Raw genomic sequence first — 13,132 nt, forward strand, 5'->3', positions numbered from 1 at the left:
CCTCTCCATTTAAACCGCACATCAGAAAAGCAGCCCCTGTCCCTCTGCTCAAAATCGGACTGGCACTTCCATGGATTCAGGTTAATAAAAAGTCCTTAGCCTGGCTGCACACCCTTCAAGGTCTTGGTTCTGCCGAACTTCCCCGTCTCACTCGTCAAGGAAAACACCCCTAAAAGTACACACTTCTCCCTCCATGCCAACCTGCAGTAATTTCATCACTTTGGATATGACAGAGTTTTATAATGGTTTACCCATGTTTTGAAATTTACTCTTTCATTTAGTCAGGATTTGTTGAATGCCTAACATTGCCAAACTATTTTAGGAGCTGAGGATATAAGGGGGGCGGGGGAAGGAATACAGTCTACGGTTCTTTAAAAATAACAACAACAAACAGCTTAATTGTGATATAGTTCACATACCATAGAATTAACCCATTTAAAATGTACACTGATTTTTTAAAATACATTCACAAAGTTGTAAAGCCATTGACACTTAACCTAAAAATAAAAGACCTTTCTAAGTGAGAGGCAAGCAGCATTTTTTGTGTGACCAAAGCATTCAGGTAGAAGCCCAGGGTTATTTATGAGAAAGGGAAGGGGAACAATTACATCAATAGAAGGAAGGCATTTCTGTTGGTGCAGAAAAGTTAACATAGTGATGCTAATTCTAAACAATATTTTAAGTTTTCAATTCAGATGTCATCAGTCCAGTAATATCTGCTTTCTTGTTATCTTTGCAGACAGTTCCTTTGGGGCACAATGTTGCTTTCCGCCCAATCTAAAGATTCTTTTGCTCTGTTTTAATATTCCAAGATTTGAGGTATAAGACATACAAGGCAGTTCCTCTGGGATAGCAACTGCATTTACACCATGATCAAGTTTAAAACATTTTCTTAACCCCCGAAAGAAACCCTGAACCCATGAGCCTTCTCTTCCGATTTTCTCCCCAACCCCACTACACTCCTAGCCCTAAGTACTACTAATCTACGGTCTGTATATCTGCCTACTTTGGATGATTTATATAAATGAAATCATGCAGTGTGTAGTCTTTTTTGATTGTCTTCTTTCACTTCATATTCATGTCATCCATGTTGTAGCAGGTATCAGTACTTAATTCCTCTATATTGCTAGATTATATTTCGTTTTATGGATATATCACCGTTTATCCATGGGTCAGTTGATGGACATTAGTATTGTTTTGGATGAGTAATGCTGCTATGAACGTTTATGTGTACGTTTTAATGCAAGCATCATGTTTTCCTTTCTCTTGGGTATATACCTAAGAGTAGAATTGCTGGCTCTTAGGGAAACTACATTTCACATCTGAAGGAATTGCCAGGCTGTTTTCTAGAGCCGCTGCACCGTTTATATTCCCATCAGCAGTGTATGCTGGTTCTGATTTCTCCACACCCTTGTCAACACTTGTCAGTATTTGTCTTTTTTATTCTAGCCATCCTACTGGGTGTGATCTGTGTCTGGAGGTTTTGATGTGCATTTCTCTGATAGCTAGTGATGTTGAACATCTTTTCATGTACTTATTGTCCATTTGTATATCTTTGGGCAAATGTCTATTTATATCCTTTGTTCAATTTTAATCAGGTTTTTATTCTTTTCATCATTGAGTTGTAAGAATTCTTTATATATTCTAGAGTGTTTCTTTAAAATATATTTTTATTGATTTCAGAGAGGAAGGGAGAAGGAGAGAGAGAGAGAGAGAAACATCTATATTGAGAAAGAATCATTGATTGGCTGCTTCCTGCACACCACCCACAGGGGATCCAGCCCACAACCCAGGCATGTGCCTTGACTGGGATCGAACCTGTGACCTGGTTCATAAGTCAACACTCAACCATTGAGCCACACTGGCTGGGCATATACTATATTCTAGATGTAAGTCCCTTATCAGATATATGAAAGCCTTGTAGATTATGCTATAGTTCTTTTAAATGAAAAGCTTGTGAGGTTAATATTTACTCTCTCTGAAGACCATGTTTAAGGTCTGTAGGGGCAATTCAGTGAGCAAGTTGAACAATAACTACTGTGTGTGGAAGACCAGGCCCAGGAAAAAGAGCTGTAAAGAATATGTGTACAGCATTATGAGATTTGAAAATGAAGCCGGAAGAAATAGTTTATATAATTTGTTTATTCCCTATTGAATTTTGTGTTTTCCTTACTGATTTGTAAGAATTCTTTGTATAGCCAAAACCGGTTTGGCTCAGTGAATAGAGCATCTGCCTGTGGACTGAAGGGTCCCAGGTTCAATTCCGGTCAAGGGCATGTACCTTGGTTGAGGGCACATCCCCAGTAGGAGGTGTGCAGGAGGCAGCTGATCGATGTTTCTCGCTGATCGATGTTTCTGACTCTCTATCCCTCTCTCTTCCTCTCTGCAAAAATATCAATTATATATATATATATAAAGTTCTTTGTATAGAGATGTTTCCTATTTTGACTGTTAGATATGTGGCAAATATTTTCAGTCTATTTGCCTATTAAATTTTGTTTTTTATCTTTTACTCTACATTTTTTGTATAGTCAGGACTGTCAGTGTTTTCCTTTTGTAGGCTTTTGTGAGTGTAGTTTGGGATACTGCTTTAAACTATATGCGTTACAGAAACTAACATAGTAGTTCCCTGGTTAGTGTGACATTTGCATTCCTAGTACATATTTAACTTAGAGTATTTATTATTATAGACACTGCCTCCTCATCTCCCTGCCTTGAAAAATGTGCTATAATCTGCTTCAGTTTTGTTGGTTCATTTAATTTTCTATTTCAAACAGACTTGTAGAAGTTACTCCTTTATTCTTTTATTCATGTTTAATATACTGTATTCTTTTATTCATGTTTAATATACTGTACTGGACAGTTGTCATCAAGTAGTGGTACTTATTTTATGCTAGTAGGAGTTTATTTGAGGATTTAAAAAATATATTTTAATTTATTTTTAGAGAGAGAAGAAGGGAGAGGAATAGAAGCATCAATGAGAGAGGAACATCATTGACTGGCTGCCTCCTGCACTGCCCTCAGGGGAATGAGCCTGCAACTGAGGTAAGTGCCCTTGACCAGGATTGAACCTGGGACCCTTTAGTCCGCAGGCCAATGCTCTATCCACTGAGCCAAACCGGCGATGGCTTTTTGAGGATTTAATATGTACAGAGCTTGGATGTAACTATATTGGTTCTATATTGATAGGGACATGCTGGGAATAACAGTTTTATAAAATCTTATTAATTTTTATATTTGTTTCATTTCATAGGTTTAACTCAAATATTTTTATATTTTTCTTATTTTATAGTGGTAATTCAAATACTTTTAAGGTCACTGAACATTTTGAGAAACTGAAGAAAGTTAATATTACCGTAGCTCTCTAGAAAAAGTTGCATATATTTATTTTACATACAATTTCTAGTTCTCCCTATGGCCTGATTTGTTAGGAGGATTTTGTGTTTCTTGCTTAACTGCTTAAGTTGTGGTAAAATATACATAACACGAAGTTTAGCATTTTAACCATACAATTCAGTATCATTAAATACATTCATATTGTTGTGCAACTTTCTGAACCATTCTCTCACATCTTTATCTTCCCAAACTAAAACTCTATATCCATTAAATAACTCCCCATTGTCTCCCTGCCACCCAGCCCCTGCCAACCATGATTCTACTTTTTGTCTCCATGAGTTTGACTATTCTAGGTATCTCATAAATGGAATTCTGTAAGGTGCTCTTGGCACCTCATAGCATTTGGCATCTACAAATGCACTGGAAAGGCCCGCAGATGGATTTGAATGCTGCAGACCCTTGGAACTTCAACATAAATTAGATTTATATGTGACTTGCTTAGTATCCTGCAAATACCAAGATTACAAAGATGCTAAGCACTCAGCTCAGCCTATTTATACTCCAGCTTTTTGAGAGAAGCAATACACAATCAAATAAAAATGCCTTTATAAGACTTTCTTTTCAGGGTACCAGAATCAAGGTTAAATACTGATTCCTAGTTTCCATTATTAGATTGTTACCTAGCATCACACCTGTCTGTGTTAGGAATAGAGTGAGATAGCACCAGTATTATTGAGATGAGATATATCTTCATTATAGTAGTAGTTATACAAATCTGTACTTGTGTTAAAGTTCATAGAACTGTAAACAGAAAGGCAAAGTAGTCACTTTTACTGTATGATAATTTTTAAAAAGGTACAGAATAAGAGGATAAAAAGAAAATCATAAAACATTAGAATGCAAAAGTATTGGCAGAAAATTGAACAGTTTTGCCATTTTTAAAAAAATATATTTTATTGATTTTTTACAGAGAGGAAGGGAGAGGGATAGAGAGTTAGAAACATCGATGAGAGAGAAACACCGATCAGCCGCCTCCTGCACCCCCCCCCACAGGGGATGTGCCCGCAACCAAGGTACATGCCCTTGACCGGAATTGAACCTGGGACCCTTCAGTCCACAGGCCGACGCTCTATCCACTGAGCCAAACCGGTTTCGGCCAGTTTTGCCATTTTTAGTTCAAAAGCCTAAAGCCCAAACAAAATTAGAAAGATCCTAACCTGACAAGCATGTTGAAATATTTAAATATAGACCTAGAAGTGTTTCTAAAAGTTATGGATGTACACTAGAAGTATTTAAATATATTTCAATATTTCGTATTTCAAAAACATTAATTTGGCAAAACTTGAATTTTCTGGGAATACTTCATAGTCTAACTTTTTATGATTTCCTCCTCTTTTTAAAAAATATATGGTAACTCAGCTGGTGTTACTCAGTGATTGAGTGTCGACCAATGAACCAGAAAGTTACAGTTTGATTCCTGGTCAGGGCACATGCCCAGAGTTGTGGGCTCGATCCCCAGTAGGGGGTATGCAGGAGGCAGCCAATCAGTGATTCTCATCATTGATGTTTCTATCTTACCCTCTCTTCCGCTCTCTGAAATCAACCATATATATATATATATATATATATATATATATATATATATATATGGCACTTTTTATCCTCTTATTCTGTATCTTTTTGAAAATATTATAATACAGTAAAATTGACTATTTTGCCTTTTGGTTTACAGTTCTATGAATTTTAACACATGTATAGCTTTGTGTAACCATCACTATAATCAGATACACCTCATCTCAAAAACTCTCATGCTGTGTTTTCATGGTCACATCTTTCCCTCACCCAAGTAATTAAAACCAAGAAGTAAATATCATGCTGTGCTTTTTAATTGTGGAAATTGGTGATGTTGAATTTATTTTCTGTATACTAATGGTTTTATCCAAGTGTAATGGGCTAGAAAGGACAAAATCAACTTAGTCTTTTAAAAAAATTTTTAAATTACAATTTACATTCAGTATTATTTTGTCTTAGTTTCAGGTGTACAACATAGTAGTTAGATAATCATGTTTTACAAAGTGTTCCCCCTGATATTTCCAGTACCTAAGTGGCATTATACAAGTTCATAGTTATTACAGTATTGACTATATTCCCTATGTAACATCCACATGACTGTTGTATAACTACCAAGCTATATTTCTCAATCTCTTCATCTTTTTCTTTCTTTCTTTTTAATATATTCTAATGATTTTTTACAGAGAGGAAGGGAGAGGGATAGAAAGTTAGAAATATCGTTCAGCTGCCTCTTGCACACCCCCTACTGGGGATGTGCCCGCAACCAAGGTACATGCATGCCCTTGACCAGAGTTGAACCTGGGACCCTTCAGTCCGCAGGCCGATGCTTTATCCACTGAGCCAAACTGGTTAGGGCCCCTTCATCTTTTTCATCTAGACCCCCAATTCCTCTCCCCTCTGGCAACCATTATTCTGTTCTCTTTTGTTTTCTTTCAGAAACTCACAAACTTTCTCAGAAATAAAACTATTTTTGTAGTGATATCGTCCAACAGGTGGCAGTGTTGTGCTATAATAGGACATTAATAAAGATTGTGATGCTTCTTATTGGCTGAAAGTAATTACTTTTAAGTTTTCACTTCAGAAAACCAGGACAGTTAATTAAGAGTTAACATTAACTCTTGAATCTATTTACTTGGATCCTTTCCAAAATCTCTCTTACTCTTGTAATATTCCTAGCAAACAAGTTGTGGATAAAGGTACCCTTAATACTTACGTATTTATTTTCAAATGTTTTAAAATACTTGCTGAGTCATGAGTTAACTCTTTACTTAAGGTTAACCTTTGTGGCGTGAATAACTCCAGCGTTAAGAATAAATCTGTGAGTCATATAATCTTACCAGTGAGACAGGATATTTTATATTCCAGCTTTTTCTATCACATGTAGGAAACTCATCTATCATTTTTCAAAATTGGTGGCATTAATTAATCAGCAAATGGAGCAGATGCAGAAGAAAGGTACAGATGTCGAAATTCAGCATCCTGAGTTTGAAGCTTTAACAGAGATATTCAGTGGAAAATGATGATGTATAGCTTGTGAGACATTCACACTTAGATGACTCATAAGTTTTCAAACATAACGCACTCAAAAAGGGACTCCCCTTTTCCTTACACTTCCGGCAAGTTACACCTGACAGTATATACTCCCCTGGGAACTGGAACCACCATTTATCCAGTTGCTCATGAAAACTGTCTCTGACCATCTTTAAGACCTTTCAACATTTTCTTTATTCTTCCTCTTACAGTTTCTGAAATGTCACTTCATCTCTTCCTCTATCACCTAGTTCAAACTACCATTATCTCTCTGGATACTGCTTCCTAATTGGTCTACTGAAAAGTATTATTACCTCCATTTTATTTTTCAAATAAAGCTATTTTATTTTTTTCCCCCCTATCACTACTTATTCACTCCTACCCTCTTCCACCTCCTCTTCCCCCTCTATCCCACAATCACTGCATTGTTGTTCTCCATGAGTTCTTTTCTCAATCCCTCCACCCCCACAACAGCGCTATCTGCCTGTTGAGTCTGTCTCTGTTTTGCTTGTTAGTTCAGTTTGTTCATTAAATTCTACATATGAGTGAAATCATATGGTATTTGTCTTTCTCTGACTGGCTTATTTATTTCATTTAACATAATGCTCTCCAGGTCCATTCTTTTTAGAGCTGAGTAATAGTCCATTGTGTAAATGTACCATAGCTATTTTATTCACTCATCTCCTGATGGACACTTGGGCTGTTTCCATATCTTGGCTATTGTAAATAATGCTGCAGTGAAAATAGGGGTGCTTATATTTGTCTGAATTAGTGTTATGGGTTTCTTCAGATAAATTCCCAGAAGTGGAATTGCTGGGTCATAAGGCAGTTCCATTTTTAGTTTTCTGAGGTAATTCCATACTGCTTTCCACAGTGGCTGCACCAATCCACATTTCCACCTACAGTACACAAGGGTTTCCTTTTAAAAGCTATTTTAAAAGATATAAAATCTGCCTGACCAGCATAGCTCAGTAGTTGAGCGTTGACCTATGAACCAGGAGGTCACGGTTCGATTCCTGGTCAGGGCATATGCCCAGGTTCCGGGCTCAGTCCCCAGTGTAGGGTGTGAAGGATGCAGCTGATCAATGATTCTCTATCATTGATGTTCTCTCTCTCTCTCTCTCTCTCTCTCTCTCTCTCTCTCTCTCTCTCTCTTTCCCTTCCTCTCTGAAATCAATTAAAAAAATATATATAAAGATATAAAATTGGATTATGTCAGTTTGCTGCTTGAAACTCTTATTTACCATAATACTTAAACCTGAAATATTTAATTTGACCCACCACATTCCTCCCTTCTCCCAACCTGTGATATGGCCTCACTGCTTTCTGCTAAAGCCTCATATCATGTCTCTTTTCCCTTGTTCACTGTGCTCCATCCTATCTGGTGTCCTCTCTGTTCCTTGATTGGAGGAGGTGAGGAGAATAAATGCCAGGAGACCTATTTTTAAGCCAACATGTTCCTTAGGTAAGGAAAAGATGCTTAATAATTAAGTTTGTGGCTCAGAGATTTTCATAGCAGGAACTCATCACTTTGTCACTTTTCATCTGCTCATAGTAAATCAAGGAATAAATGCACATGAGTGTAGTGTGGACAAAAAATATATTCCAACTGAGAAGAGAAAATTTAGGACCAGGCAGTTACTATCTTTATATTTGGTAGCTTTCACTCAGTATGCCTAAAATGACTTTACTTCTATAATACCACCCAGCATTAAATCTAGCATTTAATTATGTGTTAACTTTGTTTTTCATGTGTTAACCTTGCCTCAGCAACTAGTTGGACCGCAAAACTATCCAGGGCTTAGATGCTGTTAGTGTCATCCTGAAAATGATCGTTGTGCAACCTGTTCTTGAGTCTGTTTCCCAAGGCAGCTCATTCCTTCCTTCTTGGGATAGTTTTGTCTGCTAGGAAATTCTTCTCAATTTTACCTAATCTCTGGCCTGCAGTTCCACATACTGGCTCTCGTTTTCCGTGGAAGCATAGAGAACAAGCCTAACTTCGTTTACCCATTAACCTTTTAGCTAGTGAAGCAGCTGCTGTAGCTCCCAGAATTTTCTTTCAGTTAAACAACTCAGCTTCTTTTACTATTTATGTTATATTTACTATTCTGGGCACTTTCTACTGATGATCCACTACTTCAGTGTTTGAAGGTGTAATTTTGGGACCACCCGTATCTGAATCACTTAAGATACTTGTTTTAACAACTCCTTTGGGATTAAGATGGTAGATTGACTTGGCGGGGGCAGGTAGAAAAGGTTAAAGGGGGGATAAATGGTGACAGAAGGAGACTTTGGGTAGTGAACACACAATATAATATAGAGATAATGTATTACAGAATTGTACACTTGAAACCTATACATTTTTATTAACCAGTGTCACCTCAGTAAAGTCAGTAAAAATTGTGATGTTTCTTGTCATTGGAAAACAATTGCTTTAAGTTTTCGCTTCAGAAAAACTGGACAGTTTACTAAGAATTAATATTTGACTCTTGAATCTATTTTAAAAGATGGTACATTGACCTTTCTAATCTTGCTTACTATTGAAACTCCGCTAAAGCTACAATAAAAACCCAAAAGGACAAGAACTTCAGGAAAGGAGACAATAGCAATACAATTTAGAAAACGAAATAGCCCAAGAATGAGTGGAAATTAATTTAGATTCTCAAGACTCGTGGTCAGCCTAAGTTGGCAGAAGGGAAAACCGAAACCAATCATATTTGCCGTATAAATCCTCAAACAAGCCAAGAACCGGCAATACCAGGTATGTCTAGAAATTGGATACAGGGAAAGAAGATAGGATGACTATTGCTGAGAAGTAATTCTCCCAATGGATGCTGTTCACCGTGGAACACAAAGCTGATAATTTCTGAATAAAGTAGCATTTACATAAGGGAAGACATTCCTAGCATTTCTCAGGAAATTTGTGTTTATTTGAATCACAAATTCTGAGGAAAGTTATTTATAAAGTAAGGAAACAAAAAATAAAATTTTCTTAAGTATTAAACCTCAACAGTTAATACTTTGGGATACCATTGGTTCTAAGAGCTCCACTGACATCCAGTGGAAAGCAAAAGCAAGCCATGCAGACACACTGAATAGATTGTAAAGGTGCACATTTCTGGGAACTAAGACAGGAGCATCAATGAAAAAAATTATGATCTAAGCATCAGATTTACTTCTAGCTGTTGTTATACATATGCTTATATGTTCTTTCTGTTGCCAATAGTTATAAATAGAATGAGTATTAAGGTTATGTGCATTTTATATTTCATATAGATCCTATGACCAGACATAACAAGTTTGGGAGTAAAGTAAATCTATAAATTAGCAGTTACAACATGTTATTCTGTTTAGTACTGTTGCTACGATTTTTCATACGGTACGCCATGTGTATGTACCATAGAGTCAATGTCCAGAGATTCTATGCCATATTAAAGCTTAGTCCCAGTCCTGCATTTGGTGAGTTTAACTTGTGTTCCTGGCTGCAGTTTGTTGCTTTGCTGCTGTACCCAGGCTCCTGCCTGGAGCCTGCTTGAGGCGTTGGCCAGGCGGCTGTTAGGCCCATATGGCTATAGAGAGAACAGGTGAGCGCTTGGGTGGGGTGAGCACGGGTCAGGGGTGAGCACGGGTATGGAGTAAGAGAGCGAGAGCTTTGTTCTAGGTTTTAACCAGAAGCCTTTTCAAAATAACTAAATATCTTCCCAAGATTTCATAGGCTTGCATTGGGGTCCACCCCCTAACCGATTATCTTTTTCCCAGGGTAGACTGACAAGCCTCCACGATCCAGCACCTCCCCCTTGGCCATTTTGACTTATTGAGTATGTCTTTATCTCCCCCTGTCTCCCTCTTCCGTACACACAATCTGGTACTGGAGTGGGGAAGGGGGGTGCTGACCCTCTTGGAGGAACAGTGCCTGTCATAGTTTCTGGGGTGTGAAGCTGTAGCTTCCTGGTGAAGCAAACAGGCCTCTGCTTCCCAGCTGAGTGGGTAACAATGTCTGACCTTCCTTTGCTCTCTTTCTTTTAGTAATTAGCTAACAATGGTAACACTTTACTTCAACTGCCTAAATGCCTGCTTCTAGCATATTAAGATGAACCATGGTTTTAGCAATTTGGTGGGGTAGGGTAGAGAAAATAATTCACTTTGATAGACTCAGCTTGTAAGACATAGCCCAATGACAGGAGTAATACAATACAAAATAATACACAGTAGAGTCCAGCAGGGTAGACGGCCATTCATGGCAGTGCAGCCTCCATTTGCAGGCCCATTTCCTGTGGCTCCCCACCAGCTCTCCACAGTGCTGCAGCTCCTGTTTCTGCCACGCGGCCTTCGCTTGCTGTTTTTACTGATCTGAAGCCCTTCTCCCACTCCGCCACCTTTCTCTTACTCGGAGTCAGTTTCCTTTGCTGATCTTTAGACAGGGCTGACCACTTTCTTGGTGTTGCTTCCTCTCCTGGTACACGCTCTGGTCACACTAACCAGGCTTCTGCTTGCCTATTGGCACCTTTGTGCAAATGAGAAAAAAGGCACCCACACCTTCTTCAAGATACTTTAGAGAACTTTCAATTGTTAGAAAACCGTCTTAATAAATACAGGGTGGGGCAAAAGTAGGCTTACAGTTGTTCATAGGGAAAATAATACATTAATAAATAATAATACAAGCGTAAACTCTGTGTTGCACCTACTCACGACTGTAAACCTACTTTTTGCCCCATCTTGTATATGAGTCTAACTTGTTTACCCTGTCGGTGGCACTCTAGTAGGGTTGTGGCATGCCCAGTTGCACATCTGGTTCTATCTGTGTTGTAATTATAGTGAATTATCTGGATTCCCCTCATCACTGTTTGAAAAGCCCGCCACATCCAAAAGCAAAAAAAAAAGAATAAAGGTACATATACATGCTACATTCTTGCCAGGAAAAATAGCAGGGAGGGCATACCTGACAAGGCTTTTGCATTGAATATTATGAATATATTGTAATTCAGAGACACATGATTTTTTTTGACATTTCAGTATTTCTGAAATCAATGGGTATCTTAAAGTCAGTATATCATGATTGAAAGCACAGTCCCTAGAGATAGACCACCTGGGTCTGAATCCCAGTTCTACCACTTAACACGCTTATTTGTGTGACATGAGATATGTTACTTAACCTCTCTGGAGATGATAATAGTTCCTACTTTGTGGGATTGTTATACACATCTTTACACATCTTTTTCTCTCTATCAGGCACCTAATAGTAAGAGATACAAATATTCACTGTTATTATCAATATTATTAAAGGCTATGTATATTTTTATTTCTTTTTAACCCTGAAAAGCTGTTTTTAATCCAGGGTGTACAGCTTACAGTGATAGCATCTTGTTTTGGTGGGCTGCTCACAGGGCCCATGATTGTGTGCACTGAGGTCACACGCCCACTGTCGCCGCAGTGACCCTCCCCTGCCCACATCAGTTTTCTGGTGGCTGGCTTTGGATGTTCTTCCTAAGGGCAGAAGAGAAAGGGGAAAACTGGGGCCCTTTACAGACAAGGCTTGTTTTAGAGGTTAAACTTAACTTCACGTTCACGTTCTAAAGCTTGGGTTGGTAATAAATCTTGGCTCTATAAAATTAGACACCAGAGAGAATTGGGTTTGAAAAAGTGATTTTAATATAAAATCATTATCTAATTGCAGGGCAAATTTCCTTTGATGATTTTCAAGAAAGCCGTGTTACAAAGTGGCAAAAGGTAATGAATGTTCCTGGCCAGGTTCCCCATTAGAATCCTCCAGGGTACCCTGAAGTTAGACAGTAGATGAAAATTGCTGCCTGAATAGCTCTGAGTTTCTTCTGGTCATTAATTTTCACTTGTGGTTGTAACTACACATGAAGGATGGGGTGGCTGTTCTCTGCCTTGTTCCAGGATGTCTTTTATTTCATGCCTCCTGCTAACTTTAGAAACTACAATCTTGTGCGGAACTCTGCAGAGCTCTTGCTCATTGTCCTACTCTGTTGAAGACGCTTTCAAATTAGGAAAGATCTGACTAATGCATTCTTTGGAGATGTTCAGATCATTTTCATTATTAGATTAAATGTTTTTTTTTCCAGATTACATTACTTTAATTGACTTTACATTAAACTTTGATAAATATTCTTGCATGCTATATTGCACCAGCTGAAACTCTTTACAGCAGTTTTAGTACATTTATTTGTGGTTTCAGCTGCCTTTTCTTAGTTAAACAAAACTATATAATACATGGATAAAGCGAAACCTTCACCTTGCCTCATTTTATAAGTTGATCAAAATTCTTTATATACATAAACCTGGATTCAAGGTTATTTTTGTATGAAACTAGTCAATGTTAGCACTGCTTAAGGGTCTGTTTAATTGTTGGTTTCCAGAAGGAATATTCACATGAGGATTCATTTACCTTCTTATTTCTGGAAATAATAGGTAGACAGTTGTTATTACTCTCCATATTCTAGAAGTCAGAGAAGTTGACAGTAAGAATGTGTTCACCTTATCTCACAGATTGAGCATTATACCCAGTTCTACAATGTAATGCCTCCCACTCCATTAAGCCACATCAAAGGCTTTGTTTTCTAAAGAAGCTCATAAAATCTAAGGTTAATTGTTCAGGACATAAATACTTATGGTCATTTTTTTCCTTTACCTAAACTTGGAATTTCCATGTCAGCTCAAAAATCTCTCTCTC

The 13,132-nt window shown here is 37.8% G+C and overlaps 1 protein-coding gene across 6 annotated transcripts in view; it reads left to right on the forward strand.

Annotated features, from left to right (window-relative positions):
- COA1 (cytochrome c oxidase assembly factor 1) overlaps positions 1-13,132 on the forward strand; it is a 44,487-nt gene that overhangs the window by 16,176 nt on the left and 15,179 nt on the right. For 3 of the 6 annotated variants that reach the window (XR_013814298.1, XM_079786257.1, XM_079786261.1), the window contains exon 2: positions 12,113-12,165. The exons of 1 other annotated variant lie outside the window; for it this stretch is intronic. The gene's annotated coding sequence lies outside the window, so the exon portion shown is untranslated. Of the gene's footprint in view, positions 1-2,945; positions 3,046-12,112; positions 12,166-13,132 lie in introns of all 6 variants that reach the window. 2 more of the 6 variants (XM_079786259.1, XM_079786258.1) reach the window with 1 other exon arrangement.

Source organism: Cnephaeus nilssonii (assembly GCF_951640355.1).
Source record: "Cnephaeus nilssonii genome assembly, chromosome: 12".
In the NCBI taxonomy this organism is placed as follows: Eukaryota; Metazoa; Chordata; class Mammalia; order Chiroptera; family Vespertilionidae; genus Cnephaeus; species Cnephaeus nilssonii.